The sequence below is a fragment of the Pseudorca crassidens genome, chromosome 7, assembly GCF_039906515.1.
Source record: "Pseudorca crassidens isolate mPseCra1 chromosome 7, mPseCra1.hap1, whole genome shotgun sequence".
Classification (NCBI taxonomy): Eukaryota; Metazoa; Chordata; class Mammalia; order Artiodactyla; family Delphinidae; genus Pseudorca; species Pseudorca crassidens.
The window spans coordinates 29,750,530-29,774,299 of record NC_090302.1 but is presented as its reverse complement, the minus strand read 5'-3'; the positions used below and the strand labels follow the sequence as shown (position 1 = coordinate 29,774,299).

The 23,770-nt window shown below is 37.3% G+C and overlaps 1 pseudogene; it reads right to left on the bottom strand.

The window, feature by feature from the left end:
- The window catches only part of LOC137228329 (protein zyg-11 homolog A-like), a 105,767-nt pseudogene extending 83,997 nt beyond the window's left edge, over positions 1 to 21,770 (bottom strand).
- Positions 21,771 to 23,770: the final 2,000 nt, after the last annotated feature.

The window sequence follows — 23,770 nt, the reverse complement described above, 5'->3', positions numbered from 1 at the left end:
ATGTAGAAGAGCTAATATGAGGGATCTGGCAACAGACATTTAGCCACTGTAACAGGTAATAGTTAGCAAGGACTTGTAGAGCAAATAATCTCCAGAGATTCTCAAATATATTTACATATGGGATCCTGATGCAATGTTAGACTTTTTAAAATTAAAAGTAGATGGATACCCAGCTAAATATGCTTTCCAGTATTCATGAAAATGAGATTTAACAAGCTGGTGAAGACTGGGAAACACCAAGCAGAATTTTAAAAGGAGGAAACAATTCTTACGATGAAATCACTGCATTCAATATACTTCAGGTGAAGTTTTGAAAGTAAAATGTGTCTCCCCGCCAAAATACGCCAAAAGATTTCACACAACAGGTAGAGCAAGGGGAACATTAGCTTTTGCACTGGCGTTCATCTGCTACCAGGGCTCCGACGCACTGACTTTGAACATTCCTCCAGTTGAGTAAAATGACACTTTCTTCCACTACAATTGTGTATGTATGAGAAAAGACACTTAAAGGAGTTTTTCAGTGAGGACGCTGGAGTTATCTCCTGTTGTAGTACAACCTTCCCAAATGTGGAATTTACGCAGGCAAAGCTCATTAACAATTCCTGGGAAATAAAAATAGAACCTACGTAATAAAATAAAGTCTAACCTTTATTTCCTTGGCGCTGGTCCAATTTCACTCGCTCATAGGGTGCGGTGTCCACAGGCCTCTCACCCAGGACTTCAGACTAGAGCTCCTAGTGCGAAAGGGCTGTGCCGACAGCTCAGCTCCGAGCAGGCTACAGAAGCTGCGCACAACACTCAGTTCAAGATGGCTGCGGCGGGTCATGCGCAGAGGCCTTCCCCGTGCCGCAACCTGGAGCGTGAGCACGTAAGCAGCACAGCTGCGCCCAATCTGGGAGAACTCGACCCCTTTCCCACTTACGAGATCCCTATAAAGCTGCCCGGCCGGCTGGGGAAAGGGCATACTCTAGAGCGCAGGCTCACATCCTTCCATTCAAAGAGTAAAGCTTTTCTTTGCTTCTGAATAGAACTCAGTCTCCTACTGTCCCAAGCAACTCAGGGCAGGAGGACCCTTGTAGGGGTCTGACTGGAGAGGGTCAGTAACAGAATCACTGGATAAAATTAAACTACCTTCATGGGAAATGGCAATTATTCACTTTAAATTATGAAACAAAAAAATACGTATTTAGTGCAATACTGCAGATATTCCATAAATATTAGCTGTTATATCTCTTTAAGATCATTCTTTTCTTTTAATGTAAAAATTTTTGTGTATCATCGTAAGCATGTATAATTCTATGGTAGAAAAACACTATAGCATTCTAATATTTAAATAAAAACTACATCTGGGTGCCACACAGGGAATTGGCAGTCTATGTGCCTTGAACATAAATAAATTCCATATAAGTTAATTTACATGTAAACAGGCCATCCTTTCATAATAATGCTTTTAATACAGTTAATTTTATTAAATGTGCAACTCTACTTACCTGAAGTGATTTTTAGCAACTTTCATATAAATAATATACACTCAGAAAATTTAGGATACCTGTTGGGTAGAAAATAGTTTATACCTGTTGTAAGACACCTGGTTGGGTAAAGATAAGTGAGGAAGTAAGGACCTTTGAACTTTCTGCTGAAAACATGTATTCTTTCAACCATTTTATTGAGCTATGACTGACATGTAAAAAGCTGTATGTATTTAGCTATTTGCACAACTCAAAAGAGTTTGGGCATAAGGATACACCCATGAAACCATCACCACCATCAAGGCCATAAACATATCTATTTCCTCCCAAAGATTCCTCTCACCCCATTATTAGTGTTGTTGAAGACCATCTTCCTGAGGACAATTATTTTTACCTAGAATCATATACTGTATGATTAAAAAAAACCTTGTAAACATTCAGGCTTTTGCTATGGACCATGACAAAACATTGTTCTAGAATTCTTTTTAACATTCTCTAGTTGCTCTGTCATAGTGCAGATTCAGTTCCAAGTTTTCTCATCTGTCAGTAACTATAACAAAGCAGATTCAACTCACAGTGCAGATTAGCTATAGGTGAGTCAAAATTAGTAGTAGTTATATTGATCCTCTGATTTCCTTTTAGAAAATGACAATGCTGCTACCACTGAATGAAGATGGCCGTGAAAAATCAGCACTCAGAATGCAGGCTCACTGATTATATCTTATTCTGACAGGGTTAATATATATAGAAGGAGCATATTGATTTTGTTCCCTAATTTTCTCTTGTCCCTTCCACTGAGGAATATCATATCCAATGCACCATGATATGGCTAATGTGTAACACTGTAGCATCCATGAGCAAAAAGTTAAGGGCTATAAGACAGCTAATTCCATAGTAGTCTGATCAGGGGACTATAATAGTCATAGTAGTTTTATAGGGTAATATGAACACTGTCATAATCAGTCTTTTACACTCTGTTATTGAAATTGGTAAAAAATATACATTTCTACCATGTTCACATTTACCAAAGGTACAAAAGCTACAAATGTTTGGGATGATTCCTCACATAGTTGCACGAAATGGTGAATGTATATTATCTGCTGCTTTGGAGCAACAGTTCAAGTTCCTACCAATTTCATGTCAAACCAGAAGTGGAGCTTTAATTCTATCAAATTACAAATACTGCATACATTTATTTAACATTCTCTTTATGTAACATGCTGAAAAGCTATCATCACTAGGGTTTGCTCTAGAATTAAAAATAGTGCAAGTACTACAAAGAATAGCTTTTCATTTGTAGAGTTTTGGGAGGGATTTTAAGCCATAGGTAAAATTTGTAACTGATATCGCTGAAGCATTCAAAAAACAAAACAACCCCACAATAACAATTAATTTCAAATGCTGAAATTCTTTGCGCTGCCAGAGGTAAATCTCTGAAATTAACTTTGGGACTCAGGACTATATGACCGTGCATCTGCAAACGTGTGTGTGTGTGTGTGTGTGTGTGTGTGTGTGTGTGTGTGTAGGGAGGTGGGGCCGTGGCATTGCCTGCTTTTTGAATATACAAAACAAAGCAAAATCCTATTCTGGAGTGGTGGATTTGTAGACATTGCACAGCAAACCTCTGAGTGACATAAAAGTTCCATTTCTGTATACAAAAGTCATCATGAGGACAGTGGATTTGGGCTTCCTTTGAGTGGCCCTTGGAATTTGTGAGATTACAAACAAGAGAGGGCTCCTGTTTGGGAAGGAATATTTGCCCTAGACATTAGAAGCAACTGGAAGCTTAATCAATCAGTCAGCCATAGGAAATTCCTCAGGAATTACCATGTCAAATAAACTTTAAATACACTAATATCCAGTTTATAATTTGCATATATAGGTATCTCCAAAGCTTAATAATTTTTTTAATAAATTTGTATTATTGACACCTTGGGTAAATGAGATAGGTGCTGTTTTCCATATTTAGCAAATGAAGCACACTGGAGAGAAATACAGCAAGAGGGAGAAATTACGAAATGACCGATGATGAATGAACGAAAAGCACTGAATAGCAATTTTAAGTGACGTAAAAAGCAACTAGTTAAAAAAATAGACTTTCCTCATGATTCTTCAGTAGTATTGAGGAGGTACTGGACTGTTGGCTGTCACACAAAATATGTAGTCTATTTAGATATTTATAGAAACGATGCCCCCATCCTTTAGATATTGATAGAAAGGATACCCCACTATGGCTCATTCAGATTATTGGTTTTCAGTCCAGGGGCAGACTTTTGATGGCATTCCATTCACCTCTGCTCTCATCCATACATCATGCAATCCATAGAAAATGCCTATATATTGTCCTTTAAAACATATGCCATTTGTGACTGCTTATCATCACCTCCACCACAACCATTCCAGGCCAAGCCACCATCTACACCTGAGCCACTGCAATATTTTCTAAGACTTCTTACTTCCTACTTTTATCTGCCTTACAGCCTTCCCTATACACAGATCATATTTTTAAATGGCAAATCAGATCATATCACTCACTTGTCGCAAACAATTTTATTCCATTTTACTCTTAGTAACTCAAATATCTTAACATTATAAGGTCCTGACTCTTGCCTAATGTATCACTCCCTGACACTCTCTCTGCTTTAGCAGTACAAAATTTCTTGTTATTCCTCAAAGGCATTACTTAGCATCTTTATGCTTGTGTTTCTCACTGAATTATTTTTTTTACGTCTTCCCATAGCTTGTTCCTTCAGCATACCTTAAGACTCTACTCTTCCTGAAATAGATTTCTCATCATTCTCTTTACTTTTTCTTTCATAGTACATATTATTGATTTTTTTACCTTTGTGTTAACTTTTTCATTTCAGTATAATTTTAAATAAACCAAAAACAGGTTGAAAAAATTCAAAACCTTCCTATATATCCTCTATTTTGATTCAACAATTGTTTACATTTTGTCCATTTGCTGTTGCTTTATCATTCTCTCCATGTATCTATATCTATCTCTAATAATCAGTATTATTGTTATACTTCTCAGTAAAATTATAAAAATACAAAAATAAAGAAATTTAGCATCGATATTGTATAATCATCCATATGTAAATTTTGGAAACTGTCTTAATAATGTCCTAATGTCCACTATAGTTTTCTTCTTCCAGGGTCTAACTTTTTTTTTTTAAGATTTTATTATTTATTTATTTATTTATGGTCATGCTGTTTGGCATGTGGGATCCTAGTTCCCCAACCAGGGATCGAACCCGTGTCCCCCTGCAATGGAAGCACAGAGTCCTACAACTGGACTGCCAGGGAATTCCCCTCAGGGTCTAATTCTGGATCACCCGTTTAGTTTTCATGTCTCTTAAGTTTTTTGAGAATGCACAGTCTATGGACAGGCCCTTTGTTGTTGTTTACTGCTAATACCAGTGATTAGAACAGGAGAGGTGCATAGAACTAAGATTACAAGCATGGGCTCTAGAGCCTGGCTTGGTCTTGTCATCTATCAGCTGTGTAACCTGTGGCTGGTGATATGAATTCTCTGTGCTCCAGGTTCTTCATTTGTAAAATGAGGATGACAGCAGTCATTTTCTAGGGCTGTTGTATGATTAAAGAAATTCATGTGTAAGTGCTATATTATTCTCTGGTATATAGTAAGCAATATATGTCATCGTAAAATAAATAAAGTGTCCCGCAGGTACCTGGCACTCAGTAAATATCTGTTGAATGAATAAATAGGTTTGGCGATACATGATACTGTAGTATAGATTGCATACAAGTCCCAGATGCTTACAATTATAGTTTCAAAAGGATGATCCTGATCATTGGTATGGAGGGAGAGGAAACTCTGTGGTCATTCAATGATCCAGGCTCACAGAAGCCCTGCTGTTGTCAATACATAGCATCCAAGGTCGCTCTGGATATCAATATACCACTAGTACAAGGGGAAAAGGGAACAAAAATGGTGAAGGAGCCCATGGAGGTTATTTATGGACCAGGTCTATAATAGGAATAAATATATTTTGTTTGCTGGAATTCAGCCACATGCCATACCTAACCATAAAAGAGGATGGCAAATGTGGTTTAGGTATGAGCACAGAAGTAACAGAAAAGTATTTTAGTGAACAGCTATGCAGACTGAACACTGCAAAAAAATTGATAAAAAATAAGGAAGTAAAGATGACAACTTTCATTTATTAATCATATCCAAGATGCTAGAAACTTTGCACCTACAATACAGAATTTCAAAATCATAACTATTAAAGGAGCAGATTCCTGTAAGTGACAATAAATTATTTTCCCATAATGATAAATAGCAATGACAGGGCTGCGTAATCAAGGGAAATGCAAATGCTGAGGCAGTAAGAAGTGAATGGTAATCTTTGGGAAATGGGTGATCCAATGTGACTTGAGTCATAGAATGAATGGAGGCATGCAGTTGGGGAAGGCAAATATATATATAACCACTGTGTCCATAAATTTCTTATAATCTTAAACTATAAAGCAGCTTATCAGGATTCTCTCTTTCACTCCAGTTAGGCTTTTAGCCCTCTTTCTATCTATCTATCAAAAATGTTCTTGTCAAGTTTACTATGACTTTCACATTGCTAAATTAAATTACAAGTTATAGACCTACTTATATAAAAATATATCCAAATAATTATTACAGTGATCACAATAATAATAAATAATAATGAAGCCATTAGATCACATCTACTGTTACCATCATTAAATCTGTATGCCATGCAAATAACAGAAAAAACAAACAAAAACAAAAAACAAAAAACTTCATTCTTCCCAGGTTGGTGACTCACAGAATAGATAGAATAACTGCCCTAGTGTGCAAATAACATCTTTGGTTTTCCAATCATGTATAGGGCATAACATTTCCTTTAATATAAAAACAGATGTCATACAGAGTGAAGTAAATCAGAAAGAGAAAAACAAATACTGTATGCTAACACATATATATGGAAACTCAAAAAAAAAAAGTCATGAAGAACTAGGGGCAGAACAGGAATAAAGACGCAGATCTACTAGAGAACGGACTTGAGGACACGGGGAGGGGGAAGGGTAAGCTGGGGCAAAGTGAGAGAGTGGCATGTACATATATATACTACCAAATGTAAAACCAATAGCTAGTGGGAAGCAGCCACATAGCACAGGGAGATCAGTTCAGTGCTTTGTGACCACCTAGAGGGGTGGGATAGGGAGGGTGGGAGGGAGGGAGATGCAAGAGGGAAGAGATATGGGGATATATGTATGTGTATAGCTGATTCACTTTGTTGTAAAGCAGAAACTGACACACCATTGTAAAGTAATTATACTCCAATAAAGATATTAAAAACAAAACAAAACAAAAAAACAGATGCAAGTAATGTAATGGGATTCTATTATCTGGGTATCATCAAGGTAAAATTGGAAAAAATGTAAGAGGAAATACTCAATAACATTACATTTGGTTTTTTTATTTCAATAACTTTGAAATGTTTCAAATATGAAATCGATTGATCCACACCATTGACTTAGTTTGGTCATATTCTGTTAAAAAAGTATGAATGACTATGCGGTTAATATGTGAAATCACTAAAAATTAAAGCGGCAGCCATACATATATCAAGTTGTTGTGTAGACCATAGGAACCATAGGAAATATATAGGCAAAATAATAGTTCACACTTAAAAATTCCTAATATGCCTATAGTAGCCACAAAACTGGAAACAATCAAAATATCCACCAACAGGTGAATGAATAAACAAACTGTGGTATATCCTTACAGTGGAACACCAGTCAGCGATAGACAGGAATTAGCTATTGATACATGCTACAACATGGATGAATCTCAAAATAATCATACTAAGTGAAAAAAAGCAGACAAAAAAGAGTAAACACTATATGACACTATTAATATAAAATTCCAGAAAATACAAACTGATCTCTAGTAATGGAAATTAGACCAGCAGTTCCTGAGGACAAAGAGGGATGAGCAAGAGGAATTACAGAGTTTCATGAGGAGACTTCAGGAGCATGTGAATATGTTTATTATCTTGATTGTGGTGATGGATTATAGGTATATACATATGTCAAAACCAAAGTGTGTATTACATGCAGTTTATTGTACCAACTGAAATTCCATAAAACTTTTAAAAGAAAAACAAGAGAGACACTGAAAAACAAATTCCTAACCTACTTTTCTGGTAAAGATGGACCTTCCCATTTTATAGATTAAAACACTGAGGGGGTTATTGAAGAAGTTGCTTGATATTCATTTTTGAACAGCAGTCCATTTTTTTTTTTTAGTTTAAAATAATCCAGCAGTGTCTATTTTCTCCAACTAAAATTGACTCTCTTGCCCACGTTGGCAAGCCACATATCTATTCTATCAACTGATTTGAGCTCAGATTTATGTTCTGAATGGCCCCATTAGCCAGGTTGAAGTTTTCACCCCAGGAGGATCATGGCATCTGTGATATCACAGATAGAGGACTTCTTAGAAGAAAGTGCCAGAGAAACTGTTTGTAAAAAGATAATGATTGAAGAAAGATGAGATAAATTTCTTTATGTGTTGAACGCCCCCTACGGCTTAATTAATGGGGTCATGCACCAGGATTTATCTATGCTGATTACATTTCCCTTTTCATTTTCTGTTCTCCTTTACATTGTAATTGGTAAAGATGAGTCTCTTTTTTGTCCTTTATTTTCCATGTTTAAAAAGAAATGGACTTTCTTTCCACCTGAAGTTAAAAGAGATGGAATATAAGTAATGTCATAATAAAATTATTATATAATCAATTTATACTGTCTATAGATGGGTCTGATCTACTCTGAATTTTCTTTAGTGAAGTCAAGTCTGATTAATTTCCCTTTGCATGCAAATATTCTTTAGTATGTGTTCTTATAATGTACTCATGTGATTTTAGGATAGATATTATATAATGACATCAAAATGTCATAAAGACTTTGCATAATTCATTCCACTTGAATTTTAGATTTTAAAACTCTGTTTTATTGATTTATTTAATTTATTTTTTCAGACTCATTTTACTAAAGTGTACATTAAGTGCATTTAATAGTTGACAAACTCCTATGTGTGAGAGAAATAAGCATCTGTCATGTTTGTGTTTTCGTGCCACTCAAAACTCAAGGTGATGCTAATATGTGGGGAAATGTGTAGGCCTTTAGCACAGTAGTCGGCTTATAATAACTGGTTAGTGAATATTTTTTTTCTTTTTCCCACAAGCGTAGAAAAAATGATAAACTAATGACTAAATAATGTTCATTCTCAGGAATGCACATTTCCATTTGTAACTTCAAACTGAATTCACTGGATCTCAAAATATTTTCTTAAAATATTAAAGACCATGTTGCCAAATTGGACTGCTTTGCCTTTGCATTTTTACTTGACAGCTTCTTTACTGAAATTTCCGTCCTGTTACTTGTATATCAACTCCACATTCCATCTTCCAGTTTAGAGAATAGACTTCTTATGTTCCAATACAGGCTGGATCTATAAAGTAATTTTTTCTTTCTCAGTCCCATTTCCCTTAACAATATAATAGAAATATAGTTCCTTTCATACAGCTACTGTAAAGATTAAATAAAATAATTTCTTTTTAACAACTGCTTACACAGTACCTATTATGTGTTGGATATTTCTTTTTTTTTTGGTTTCTAAATTTTATTACAAATACTTTTTTTTTAACATCTTTATTGGGGTATAATTGCTTTACAATGGTGTGTTAGTTTCTGCTTTATAACAAAGTGAATCAGTTATACATATACATATGTTCCCATATCTCTTCCCTCTTGCGTCTCTCTCCCTCCCACCCTCCCTATCCCACCCCTCCAGGCTGTCACAAAGCACCGAGCCAATATCCCTCTGCCATGCGGTTGCTTCCCACTAGCTATCTACCTTACTACGTTTGTTAGTGTGTATATGTCCATGCCTCTCTCTCGCTTTGTCACAGCTCACCCTTCCCCCTCCCCATATCCTCAAGTCCATTCTCCAGTAGGTCTGCGTCTTTATTCCTGTCTTACCCCTAGGTTCTTCATGACATTTTTTTTTCTTAAATTCCATATATATGTGTTAGCATACGGTATTTGTCTTTTTCTTTCTGACGTACTTCACTCTGTATGACAGTCTAATATAAACTTAAATCAACCCTGTTAGTACTCCCATTGTACATGTCAGGAGATTGAGACACAGACAGATTAAGTAATTTCTCTAAGGTCTAACAACTAGCCAGTGTTTCAATCCAGGCAGTGTGTTTCTGGTCTCTCTGTACTTAATCTCTATGCTGCTCACGTGCTGTCTGATCAAGATGGCCTTAATGTTCCTCTCAGCTTAACTAAACTTTAGAAAGATTTCTTCCTGATTATATGCCTCTGACTACCTTTCTTAGAATATTTCTGCCCCTTTTATATGTGAATCTCCCAGGTTCCTGACAGTTTTACTTCCCAGGAATGTCTTTATCAAGGATTAGGGAGCCACTTCTTTGAAATGTAATCATCAAGAAAGATAGTGCAAAAAAAAAGAAGTATATGAAAATACGCTCAAAATCATTAAGCACAAGGGAAATGAAAATCAAAACTACAATGGGATATTACCTTGTATCTGTTACAATGGTCATTATTAAAAATATATATGTGTATGTATACATTCACATACACACATATACTTGTTGACCATTTGTATGTCTTAGGTGGAGAAATGTCTATTCATGTCCTTTGTCTAATTTTTAATTGGATTATTATATTTTGCACTATCTTTCTTGATGATTACATTTCAAAGAGGTGTCTCCCTAATATATATATAAATATGTGTGCGTGTATATATATATATATGCATGCACACACATATGACAAGTATTGATGAGGATGTGGAGATAAAGGAACTCTGGTACTCTGTAGGTGGGAATATAAATTGGTACAGCCATTATGGAAAAGAGTATGGCAATTCCTCAAAAAATTAAAAATAAAACTACCATATGATTCCTTATCTAATATTAACCCAAAGGAATTCAAACCAGGATCCTAAAGAGATAGCTGTACTGCCATATTTGTTGCAGTATTATTCACAATAGTGAAGATATGAAAACAACCTAAATGTCCAGTTAATGGATGAGTGAATAAAGAAAATTTGGTATATACATACAATGAAATAGGATTTAGCCTTAAAAAAGTAGGAATTCCTGCTGTTTGCAACTTCATAGATGGACCTGGAGAATATTATGTTAAGTGAAATAAACCAGACACAGAAAAATATTGCATGATCTCATTTATACATGGAATCTAATATAGTCAGAGTCATAGAAGCAGAGAGTATAAAGGTAGTTGCCTGGTGCTGAGGGAAGGGGGAAGGGGGAAGTGATGGTTAAAGGGTACAAAGTTTAAGTTATATAAGATAAGTTCTGGAGACAACTAAACAGCATAACGCCTGTAACTAACAATATTGTATTGCATACTTAAATTTTTCTAAGAGAGGAAATTTTTAAGTGTCCTTACTACATATCATCATCATGGGGATGGGAGGAAACTTTGGGAAGTGTTGGATATGTCTATGGCCTTCATGGTGGTGACAGTATCACTGGTGTATACTTTTCTCCAAACTCATTGAGCTGTACACATTAAATATAAATATCTTTTTACATGCCCATCATACCTCAATAGAATGGTTAAAAAAAAAAGAAAGATAGTGCTCCTATTTCCCAGTCTCTGTGGGAGGATAGCAGCCTCACTTTGCTAAGCATGAATTAGCAAACGCAGATGGCCCAATCACACTTAGCAGTCTCCCCCACTTACTTCCTCCAGTAGTTTTCCACTAAGACACTCCAGCAGTTAAAGTCCCCCTCCTTTTGTTTCAGGAGTGTTGAGTTCAATCTCTCTCTCCTATTGGAATAGTCTTGATCCCTAATCTAATAGTCTTGAGTAAAGTTCTCCTTGCCTCTTGAACTCTGTTCAGTAGTGTGAGATTTTCTTTGACATATCTCACAGCCTGATATATAGTAAGTTCTCCAAAAATGTTAACTACAATTATTGATTTCGTTTTAAAATGATATTATTGTTTTTGTTTTTCAAATATTCTTCATGGACCATGATTTCAAGTTAAGGTTTTTCCAATGAAGATTCTCTTCTAAATGTTCTTCAGTGGGTTGATGTCACTGAAAGTGAAGTGCCCATGACTGGAGGTATTATTCCAAAAGTCTTAGGGAAGCAGAGAAGATCAGGATTAGGTCTGCTGCCCCTGACCTAAGGATTACATTTCAATTAATACAGCCTCAGCCACGTTACTATGTTTTAACATTGAGCTTATGGTCAACTAAATTACTAAACCTATTTTTACATTTGCAGCTACTCAGCCATGGTTTCCACACTTTATATAGGTAGTGAGAAAGTTGTTTTCTTACAATTCTATTCAGCTGCATGCAATGACAAGCATCACAGAATCACTGTATACATTCAGTATGTAAAACTCCTGTAAAAATAAATTAAAAACTTAAAAGATGGCAAATATTTTATTTTTGAATGATTTGGACAATTTAAATCAGATTACATTTTGTATTATATAAATACAGTCATCCCTCGGTATCCAGGTCAGGGGATTGGTTCCAGGACCCCATGTGGATACCCAGATCTGCAGATGTTCAAATGTCTTTTATATAATGGCTTAGTATTTGCATATAACCTATGCAAATTTCCTGTATACTTTAAATCATCTCTAGACTACATGTAATACCTACTACAATGTAAATGCTATGTAAATAGTTGTAATACAATATAAATGTTATGTAAATTGTTGCTGGAATGCAGCAAATGAAAGTTTTGCATCTTGGAACTTTCTGAGATTTCTTTTTCAAATATTTTTGATCCACAGTTGGTTGAATATACAGATGTGGAACACTTTGGTATGAAGGGCTAACTGTAGATCAAATTGTAAACCTTTACTATTATTAATTTTTTCTTTTTCAATATTATCCAAAATTTTGGTACAATTAAGGTCTATAGGGGAAACTTGCTTGCTCTATCCTGTAGTAGAGGTTAGTTGATTATGTCACAAAGAGATTAAATAACTTCTCTGAGATTCCATAGTCTCAAATCCTTATCTGACTACAAAACGTTTAAATGGGGACAGTATTAATAAAATGGAGCAAGCTTGAGCATGAGATTAGATATTTATGTCAGGTATGTGTATGGTACAACACATACCTCAATAAATGTACTTCCCTTGCTTACCACCAAATAAGACCTCCATCCATGGACGCTGCAATAATTCCTCGCATAAAGGATTGTAACTAGAACTTGTGTCAAGATTTATATACCGTCATCACTTCTCAAATTACCTTTGGAAGATAATTTTGAAATTCAAATAAAATTGCAAATAAGAAAAGAAAGTTTTGTTTCAGAAAACATATGACTCAATGATATGAATGGACTTGTTAGTCTATAAACTATTTAAACAACTAGTGGAGCAGTACATTGATAGGTTCATGGATAAAACACATATGTGAGAGACAATGAAAAAGGAATACTTGGAATACTGATTTCCATGTTTCCGGCATGAAGTCTGTGGTGTTCTTCATGCTGTCTCTTTGTATGCAATGTGTTTTTTCTCCTTCTTCTGGCTACTTTTAAGATATTTGTTGCTTTTGTTGTCATGTTGTATTTATCATTAATTTTCCACAATTTGATTTTGATCAGCTTTCACATGGCGGGTGTGTATGTGTGTGTGTGTGTGTGTGTGTGTGCATGTGTGTGTCTGCACGTACCTTCTCTCCAGGATGTTGCCATAAATTCTACCTGCCTTTGTCTCCCCAAACTCTAATCTCAGTCACTTCAGTTCTACAAGATCAAAAACTTTGGGGAGGTTGCTCCTTTCTTCACTCTAGTCTGCAAACTATGCAGAAGCAGTGACCTGGGAAATCATAGAGTCCCACTAATTTCTATTCTATTACCAAAGATCAGAGTCCTGCATTACCTGCTGTCCAATGTCTCAAAACCATTGCTTCATATATTTTGTCCAGTTTCTAGCTGTTTAATTGTAAATCTGGCCCCTGTTACATAATCGTGCCTAGAAGAATTTTGCATTTCTATAAGTCTGTCATTTACTTTGAAAACTTTGCATTAGGTACCTACATATTTTAGGCCTGTCATAACTAAATGAGCAACAGACATTTTTATTATTAAATGCTCCTTTTTACAGCAGAAATATTTACAGAAATATTCCTTCATCAGCCTGATTTTTCTGATACTAATATACTCACTACAACTTTCTTATTAGTGTTTGCATAGAACGTGTCTTTTAAAACTTTTTCTACCAATCTAGCTATGATTTTTAAAATACATCTACTATAGTTTTATTGTAAGCAACATATAATTCTGTTTCCTTTTACATCAGTTTGATTATCTCTACCTTTAGATTAGGATGTTTAAACCCTTAGAATACTCTGTAATTTTCAATACGTTTAGAGGTAAATCTACACATCCAATCATGTTAGAAATTTTGCTATTTGATTCCACTTTGTTTAATCTGGTCATCGCACCCTCTTTTTTTTTTCATCTGTTTTTAGACTAACTGAGTATATTTGTATTCTATATTTTGTTAATTACTGGCTCCTTAGCTAATTTTCCTTGTTTTAATTTTAGTGGGCTACCTAGACTTACAGTATGCATATTTAATTTATCACATTTCACCTTCAAATAATATTGCATTAATTATCATATACATTTAATAATCTTATTATATTATACTGCCATTACTTCCTCCCATACTTTTGCAATTGTTGCCATATGTTTTACGTCTATGTGTATTAAAAGCTACATATGCATTGTTATTATTATTTGTTTTAGTCACTCAGTTGTATTTTATAAATAATAGATTTTATATATATTTTTAACATCTTTATTGGAGTATAATTGCTTTACAATGGTGTGTTAGTTTCTGCTTTATAACAAAGTGAATCAGTTATACATATACATATGTTCCCGTATCTCTTCCCTCTTGCATCTCCCTCCCTCCCACCCTCCCTATGCCACTCCTCTAGGTGGTCACAAAGCACCGAGCTGATCTCCCTGTGCTATGCAGCTGCTTCCCACTAGCTATCTATTTTAAGTTTGGTAGTGTATATGTGTCCATGCCACTCTCTCACTTTGTCACAGCTTACCCTTCCCACTCCCCATATCCTCAAGTCCATTCTCCAGTAGGTCTGTGTTTTTATTCCCATCTTACTCCTAGGTTCTTCATAACCTTTTTCTTTTTTTCTTAGATTCCATATATATGTGTTAGCATATGGTATTTCTTTTTCTCTTTCTGACGTACTTCACTCCGTATGACATACTCTAGGTCCATTCATCTCACTACAAATAACTCAATTTTGTTTCTCTTTATGGCTGAGTAATATTCAATTATATATATGTGCCACATCTTCTTTATCCATTCATCTGTTGATGGACACTTAGGTTGCTTCCATGTCCTGGCTATTGTAAATAGAGCTGCAATAAACATTTTGGTACATGACTCTTTTTGAATTACACTTTTCTCACAGTATATGCCCAGTAGTGGGATTGCTGGGTCGTATGGTAGTTCTATCTGTAGTATTTTGAGGAACCTCCATACTGTTCTCCATAGTGGCTGTATCAATTTACATTCCAACAACAGTGCAAGAAGGTTCTCTTTTTTCCAAACCCTCTCCAGCATTTATTGTTTCTAGATTTTTTGATGATGGCCATTCTGACCAGTGTGAGATGATATCTCATTGTAGTTTTGATTTGCTTTTCTCTAATGATTAATGATGTTGAGCATTCGTTCATGTGTTTGTTGGCAATCTGTATATCTTCTTTGGAGAAATGTCTATTTAGGTCTTCTGCCCATTTTTGGATTGGGTTGTTTGTTTTTTTGTTATTGAGCTGCATGAGCTGCTTGTAAATTTTGGAGATTAATCCTTTGTCGGTTGCTTCATTAGCAAATATTTTCTCCCATTCTGAGGGTTGTCTTTTGGTCTTGTTTATGGTTTCCTTTGCTGTGCAAAAGCTTTGAAGTTTCATTAGGTCCCATCTGTTTATTTTTGTTTTTATTTCCATTTCTCTAGGAGGTGGGTCAAAAAGGATCTTGCTGTGATTTATGTCATAGAGTGTTCTGCCTATGTTTTCCTCTAAGAGTTTGATAGTGTCTGGCCTTACATTTAGGTCTTTAATACATTTTGAGTTTATTTTTGTGTATGGTGTTAGGGAGTGCTCCAATTTCATACTTTTACGTGTACCTGTCCACTTTTCCCAGCACTACTTACTGAAGAGGCTGTCTTTTCTCCACTATATATTCTTGCCTCCTTTATCAAAGATAAGGTGACCATATGTGCGTGGGTTTATCTCTGGGCTTTCTATCCTGTTCCGTGATCTATATTTCTGTTTATGTGCCATTACCATACTGTCTTGATTACTGTAGCTTTGTAGTATAGTCTGAAGTCAGGGAGCCTGATTCCTCCAGCTCCATTTTTTGTTCTCAAGATTGATTTGGCTATTCGGGATCTTCTGTGTTTCCATACAAATTATGAAATTTTTTGTTCTAGTTCTGTGAAAAATGCCAGTGGTAGTTTGATAGGGATTGCATTGAATCTGTAGATTGCTTTGGGTAGCAGAGTCATTTTCACAATGTTCATTCTTCCAATACAAGAACATGGTAAATCTCTCCATCTGTTTGTATCATCTTTAATTTCTTTCATCAGTGTCTTATAATTTTCTGCATACAGGTCTTTTGTCTCCTTAGGTAGGTTTATTCCTAGATATTTTATTCTTTTGTTGCAATGGTGAATGGGAGTGTTTTCTTAATTTCTCTTTCAGATTTTTCAACATTAGTGTATAGGAATGCCAGAGATTTCTGTGCATTAATTTTGTATCCTGCTACTTTACCAAATTCATTGATTAGCTCTAGTAGTTTTCTGGTAGTATCTTTAGGATTCTCTTTGTATAGTATCACGTCATGTGCAAACAGTGACAGCTTTACTTCTTCTTTTCCAATTTGGATTCCTTTTATTTCTTTTTCTTCTCTGATTGCTGTGGCTAAAACTTCCAAAACTATATTGAATAATAGTGGTGAGAGTGAGCAACCTTGTGTTCTTCCTACTTTAGTGGAAATGGTTTCAGTTTTTCACCATTGAGGACGATGTTGGCTGTGGGTTTGTCATATATGGCCTTTATTATGTTGAGGAAAGTTCCCTCTATGCCTACTTTCTGCAGGGTTTTTATCATAAATGGGTTTTGAATTTTGTCAAAAGCTTTCTCTGCATCTATTGAGATGATCATATGGTTTTTCTCCTTCAATTTGTTAATATGGTGTACCACATTGATTGATTTGTGTATATTGAAGAATCCTTGCATTCCTGGAATAAACCCCACTTGATCATGGTGTATGATCCTTTTAATGTGCTGTTGGATTCTGTTTGCTAGTATTTTGAGGAGGATTTTTACATCTATGTTCATCAGTGATATTGGCCTGTAGTTTTCTTTCTTTGTGACATCTTTGTCTAGTTTTGGTATCAGGGTGATGGTGACCTCGTAGAATGAGTTTGGGAGAGTTCTGCCCTCTGCTGTATTTTGGAACAGTTTGAGAAGGATAGGTGTTAGCTCTTCTCTAAATGTTTGATAGAATTCGCCTGTGAAGCCATCCTGTCCTGGACTTTTGTTTGTTGGAAGATTTTTAATCACAGTTTCAATTTCAGTGCTTGTGACAGGCACTGAAGGTCTGACCAAAAGGTCTGTTCATATTTTCTATTTCTTCCTGGTTCAGTCTCGGATCATTGTACATTTCTAAGAATTTGTCCATTTCTTCCAGGTTGCCCGTTTTATTGGCATAGAGTTGCTTGTAGTAATCTCTCATGATCCTTTGTATTTCTGCAGTGTCAGTTGTTACTTCTCTTTTTTAATTTCTACTTCTATTGATTTGACTCTTCTCATTTTTTCTGATGAGTCTGGCTAGTGTTTTATCAATTTTGTTTATCTTCTCAAGGAACCAGCTTTTAGTTTTATTGATCTTTGCTATCATTTCCTTCATTTATTTGTCATTTATTTCTGATCTGATCTTGATGATTTCTTTCATTCTGCTAACTTTGGGGTTTTTTTGTTCTTCTTTCTCTAAATGCTTTAGGTGCAAGGTTAGGTTGTTTATTTGAGATGTTTCCTGTTTCTTAAGGTAGGATTGTATTGCTATAAACTTCCCTCTTAGAACTGCTTTTGCTGCATCCCATAGGTTTTGGGTTGTTGTGTCTCCACTGTCATTTGTTTCTAGGTATTTTTTGATTTCCTCTTTGATTTCTTCAGTGATCACTTCGTTATTAAGTAGTGTATTGTTTAACCTCCATGTATTTGTATTTTTTACAGATCTTTTGCTGTAATTGATATCTAGTCTCATAGTGTTGTGGTCGGAAAAGACACTTGATAAAATTTCAACTTTCTTAAATGTACTGAGCTTGATTTGTGACCCAAGAGATGATCTATCTTGGAGAATGTTCCATGAGCACTTGAGAAGAATGTGTATTCTGTTGTTTTTGGATGGAATGTCTTATAAATATCAATTAATTCCATCTTGTTTAATGTAGTATTTAAAGCTTGTGTTTCCTTATTTATTTTCATTTTGGATGATCTGTCCATTGGTGAGCGTGGGGTGTTAAAGTCCCCTACTATGATTGTGTTACTGTCGAGTTCCCCTTTTATGGCTGTTAGTATTTGCCTTATGTATTGAGGTGCTCCTATGTTGGGTGCATAAATATTTACAATTGTTAAATCCTCTTCTAGAATCAATCCCTTGATCATTATGTAGTGTCCTTCTTTGTCTCTTCTAATAGTCTTTATTTTAAAGTCCATTTTGTCTGATATGAGAATTGCTATGCCAGCTTTCTTTTCATTTCCATTTTCATGGAGTATATTTTTGCATCTCCTCACTTTCAGTCTGTATGTGTCCCTAGATCTGAAGTGGGTCTCTTGTAGACAGCATATATATGGGTCTTGTTTTTGTATCCATTCAGCCAGTCTGTGTCTTTTGGTGGGAGCATTTAATCCATTTACATTTAAGGTAATTATCTCTATGTGTGTTTCTATTCCCATTTTAATTGTTTTGGGTTTGTTATTGTAGGTCTTTTCCTTCTCTTGCGTTTCTTGCCTAGAGAAATTCCTTTAGCATTTGTTGTAAAGCTGGTTTGGTGGTGCTGAACTCTCTCAGCTTTTGCTTGTCTGTAAAGATTTTAATTTCTCCACAAAATCTGAATGAGATCCTTGCTGGGTAGAGTAATCTTGGTTGTAGGTTTTTCTCCTTCATCACTTTAAATATGTCCTGCTACTCTCTTCTGGCTTGCACAGTTTCTGCTGAAAGATCAGCTGTTAACCTTATGGAGATTCCCTTGTGTGTTATTTGTTGTTTTTCCCTTGCTGTTTTTAATGTTTTATTTGTATTTAATTTTTGACAGTTTCATTAATATGTGTCTTGGTGTGTTTCTCCTTGGATTTATCTTGTATGGGACTCTCTGTGCTTCCTGGACTTGATTAACTATTTCCTTTCCCATATTAGGGAAGTTTTCAACTATAATCTCTTCAAAGATTTTCTCAGTTCCTTTCTTTTTCTCTTCTTCTTCTGGGACCCCTATAATTCAAACGTTGGTGCATTTAATGTTGTCCCAGAGGTCTCTGAGACTGTCCTCAATTCTTTTCATTCTTTTTTCTTTATTCTGCTCTGCAGTAGTTATTTCCACTATTTTATATTCCAGGTCCTTTATCCATTCTTCGGCCTCAGTTATTCTGCTATTGATCCCTTCTAGAGTATTTCTTTTTTGTTTTGTTTTGTTTTGTTTTGTTTTTGTTTTGTGCAGTATGCAGGCCTCTCACTGTTGTGGCCTCTCCCATTGCAGAGCACAGGCTCTGGACGCACAGGCTCAGCATCCATGACTCATAGACCCAGCCGCTCCATGGCATATGGGATCTTCCCGGACTGGGGCACGAACCCGTGTCCCCTGCATCGGCAGGCAGACTCTCAACCACTGTGCCACCAGGGAAGCCTCCTTCTAGAGTATTTTTAATTTCATTTTTTGTGTTATTCATCATTGCTTGTTTCCTCTTTAGTTCTTGTAGGTCCTTGTTCAATGTTTCTTGCATTTTCTCTATTCTATTTCCAAGATTTTGGATCATCTTTACTATCATTATTCAGAATTCTTTTCCAGGTAGACTGCCTATTTCCTCTTCATTTGTTAGGTCTGGTGGGTTTTTACCTTGCTCCTTCATCTGCTGTGTGTTTTTCTGTCTTCTCATTTTGCTTATCTTACTGTATTTGGGGTCTCCTTTTCGCAGGTTGCAGGTTCATAGTTCCTGGTGTTTTTGGTGGCTAAGGTTGGTTCAGTGGGCTGTGTAGGCTTCCTGTGGAGGGGACTAGTGCCTGTGTTCTGGTGGATGAGGCTGGATCTTGTCTTTCTGGTGGGCAGGTCCTTGTCTGGTGGTGTGTTTTGGGGTGTCTGTGGCCTTATGATTTTAGGCAGCCTCTCTGCTAATGGATGGGGCAGTGTTCCTGTCTTGGTAGTTGTTTGGCACATGGTTTCCAGCACTGTAGCTTTCTGGTTGTTGAGTGAAGCTGGGTCTTGGTGTTGAGATGGAGATTATTGGGAGATTTTCACCGTTTGATATTATATGGAGCTGGAAGGTGTCTTATGGACCAGTGTCCTGAAGTTGACACTCCCACCTCAGAGGCACAGCACTGACTCCTGCCTGCAGCACCAAGAGCCTTTCATCCACACAGCTCAGAATAAAAGGGAGAAAAAAGAGAAAGAAAGAAAGAAAGAAAGAAAGAAAGAAAGAAAGAAAGAAAGAAAGAAAGAAAGAAAGAAAGAAAGAAAGAAAGAAAGAAAGAAAGAGAGGATAAAATAAAATAAGTTAAAATAAAATAAAGTTATTAAAATAAAAATTATTAAGAAAAAAAATTTAAAAGTTAAAAAAAAAAAGAAAGAAAGAAGAAGAAAACAGACGGACAGAACCCTAGGACAAATGGTAAAAGCAAAGCTATACAGACAAAATCTCACACAGAAGCATACACATACACACTCAGAAAAAGAGGAAACGGGGAAAAAATAATACATCTTGCTCCCAGAGTCCACCTCCTCAATTTGGGATGATTTGTTGTCTATTCAGGTATTCCACAGTTGAAGGGTACATCAAGTTGATTGTGGAGATTTAATCCACTGCTCCTGAGGCTGCTGGGATAGGTTTCCGTTTCTCTTCTTTGTTTGCACAGCTCCCGGGGTTCAGCTTTGGATTTGGACCCGCCTCTGCATGTAGATCACCTGAGGGCATCTGCTCTTCGCGCAGACAGGACGGGGTTAAAGGAGCCGCTGATTCGGGGGCTCTGGCTTACTCAGGCCAGGGGGAGGGAGGTGTACGGATGCAGGGCGAGCCTGCGGCAGAGGCCGGCTTGACGTTGCACCAGCCTGAGGTGCGCCGTGCATTCTCCCGGGAGAGTTGTCCCTGGATCACGGGACCCTGGCAGTGGCGGGCTGCACAGGCTCCCGGGAGGGGAGGTGTGGACAGTGACCTGTGTTTGCACACAGGTTTTTTGGTGGCGGCAGCAGCAGTCTTAGCGTCTCATGCCGTCTCTGGGGTCCGCGCTGATAGCCGCAGCTCGCGCCCGTCTCTGGAGCTCCTGTAAGCTGCGCTCTGAATCCCCTCTCCTCGCGCACCAGGAAACAAAGGCAAGAAAAAGTCTCTTGCCTCTTCGGCAGGTCCAGACATTTTCCCGGACTTCCTCCTGGCTAGCCGTGGCGCACTAACCCCTTCAGGCTGTGTTCACACCGCCAACCCCAGACCTCCGAAGCCCGAGCCTCAGCTCTTACCCCCGCCCATCCCGACGTGTGAGCAAAGCCTCTCAGGCTGGTGAGTGCTGGTCGGCACCGATCCTCTGTGCGGGAATCTCCCCGCTTTACCCTCTGCACCCCTGTGGCTGCGCTGTCCTCCGCGGCCCCAAAGCTCCCCCCTCCGCCACCCGCAGTCTCCACCCGCGAAGGGGCTTCCTAGTTTGTGGGAACCTTTCCTCCTTCACAGCTCCCTCCCACTGGTGCAGGTCCCATCCCTATTCTTTTGTCTCTGTTTTTTCTTTTTTCTTTTGCCCAACCCAGGTACGTGGGGGAGTTTCTTACCTTTTGGGAGGTCTGAGGTCTTCTGCCAGCGTTCAGTGGGTTTTCTATAGGAGCAATTCCACATGTAGATGTATTTCTGATGTGTTTGTGAGGAGGAAGGTGATCTCTGCGTCTTTCTCTTCCGCCATCTTCTCAAATCTTTAGTCTTCATATTTTTAAAGAAGTTTTAGGTTCCTAAATTGAGAAGAAAGTAGAGGCATTTTCAGCATACATCCTGCTAGAGTATATATAAATCCTCCCCTGTATTAACAGCCTGCATCAGAGTAGTATGTTTATTACAATCTATGAACCTACATTGACACATCACTCTCACTCAAAGATCATAGACTGCATTAAGATTCACTCTTGGTGTTACACATTTTATGGGTTTTAACAAATGTATAATGACATATACCCATAGTTATTATATAATTTAGAATATTTTTACTGCCCTAAAAGTCCTATGTGTTCCACCTATTCATCCCTCTCTATCCCTAAACCATGATATCCACTGACATGTTGTGGCCTCTCCCGTTGCGGAGCACAGGCTCCGGACGCGCAGGCTCAGCGGCCATGGCTCACAGGCCCAGCCGCTCCGCGGCATGTGGGATCTTCCCGGACCGGGGCACGAACCCATGTCCCCTGCATCGGCAGGCGGACTCTCAACCAGTGCGCCACCAGGGAAGCCCTCCACTGACATTCTTACTGTCTCCAACGTTTTTCCAGAATGTCATGTAGTTGGAATAATACAGTATATAGCCTTTTCAGATTAGCTTATTTCACTTTCTTTCATGGACTCTGACTTTGGAGTTGTATATAAAAAATTATTGTCACACCTAAGGTCATTTAGATTTCTCCTATGTTTTCTTCTAGAAGTTTTATAGTTTTGCATTTTACATTAACTCTCTAATCCATTTTGAGTTAAATTTTGTGAAGTGTGTATGGCCTGTGTGTAGATTCTTTTTTTTTTTTGCACGTGGATGTCTAGTTGTTCCAGCATCATTTCTTGAAAGAACTGTCTTTTCCCCATTTTACTGCCTTTCACTATGTAGAATTTACTTCCAGGCAGAAAGCTTTACCAATCCTGGTGAGAAAGATCTTCCCACAGAGTGGTAGTTCAGGCTACCCTAAGTGGCATTTCAGAATTGAGAAGGAACAGGAGGGTGTCTATGTGGGAAGAAGTCAAAGAAAGTTTGATAAGCCTTCAAAAACCAATTCCTACACTTCTGTCTGTTGTTTGTGAACAGTTTTTTTTTAACCACTTTTTGTCTAACTTACCAGTTGTTTTTGATACAATGCATGCCCTTTAGAAATTATTCCTTCATAGACAGGAACAGAAATTCTATTTATATTTTCCATCTGTTTCTATATATCTGAAGACATGAGTTCATACTGATATCACCAAGGCCAATCCAATATTTTTCTTCCTTTTGATAACTCTCTTCCCAAACTATGAGAAAGCTATTGCCATTATCTTTAATAGGTTCATTTATGTGATCGATTCTCCTAAATTTAACAACCGCTTTCCATTTTTGAGTGCCCTTGGTGACCCACAGAGGCTCTAATACCCACCTAAATATCCCTTCACATGTGAATATCCTCATTACCCCATTAGGCTTTGGGATTCTATGTCAGACCATCCCTCTGCATGGTCACTTTTCTCCTTTACCTGATGGGACTCTGACACATTACAGTGAACCTTCCTCCTCTATGCACATTCTCTTTTTCCACCTGTGCTTTGACACCTTATACAGGGCTGCCCCCACTTTTGGATGTTTTCCTCATTCAGGTAGACTCTGAATAACTTTGCTAGGCTGCTCTCCCTCATGACTACCTTCCTCATAATTCTTCAGTTCTGTCACCTTTTCATTGTGCTTTCTTCCCACATAGATACTCTCCGATCCTTCTCAGGCTCTGAATGGCCGCTCGGCTCTCTCCTTGTGGAAGCACTTCATACCATTTGAGTTCCAACAACCTGTGCCTCAGCACCACTCTGTGTGAAGACTTCCTTTACCATATTGGGGCTCTGACACTGCTTGTGAGCCCACACCTTCACAAGGATGCTCTCCCTGCCCTCCCACCCAAGCTCTGAATTTTTGTGCTAGATCATCTTAAAATCTGTCACCCCATCTCAGGCCACCTCCGTGAATTTTCAGTATCCTCTTCTCTTCT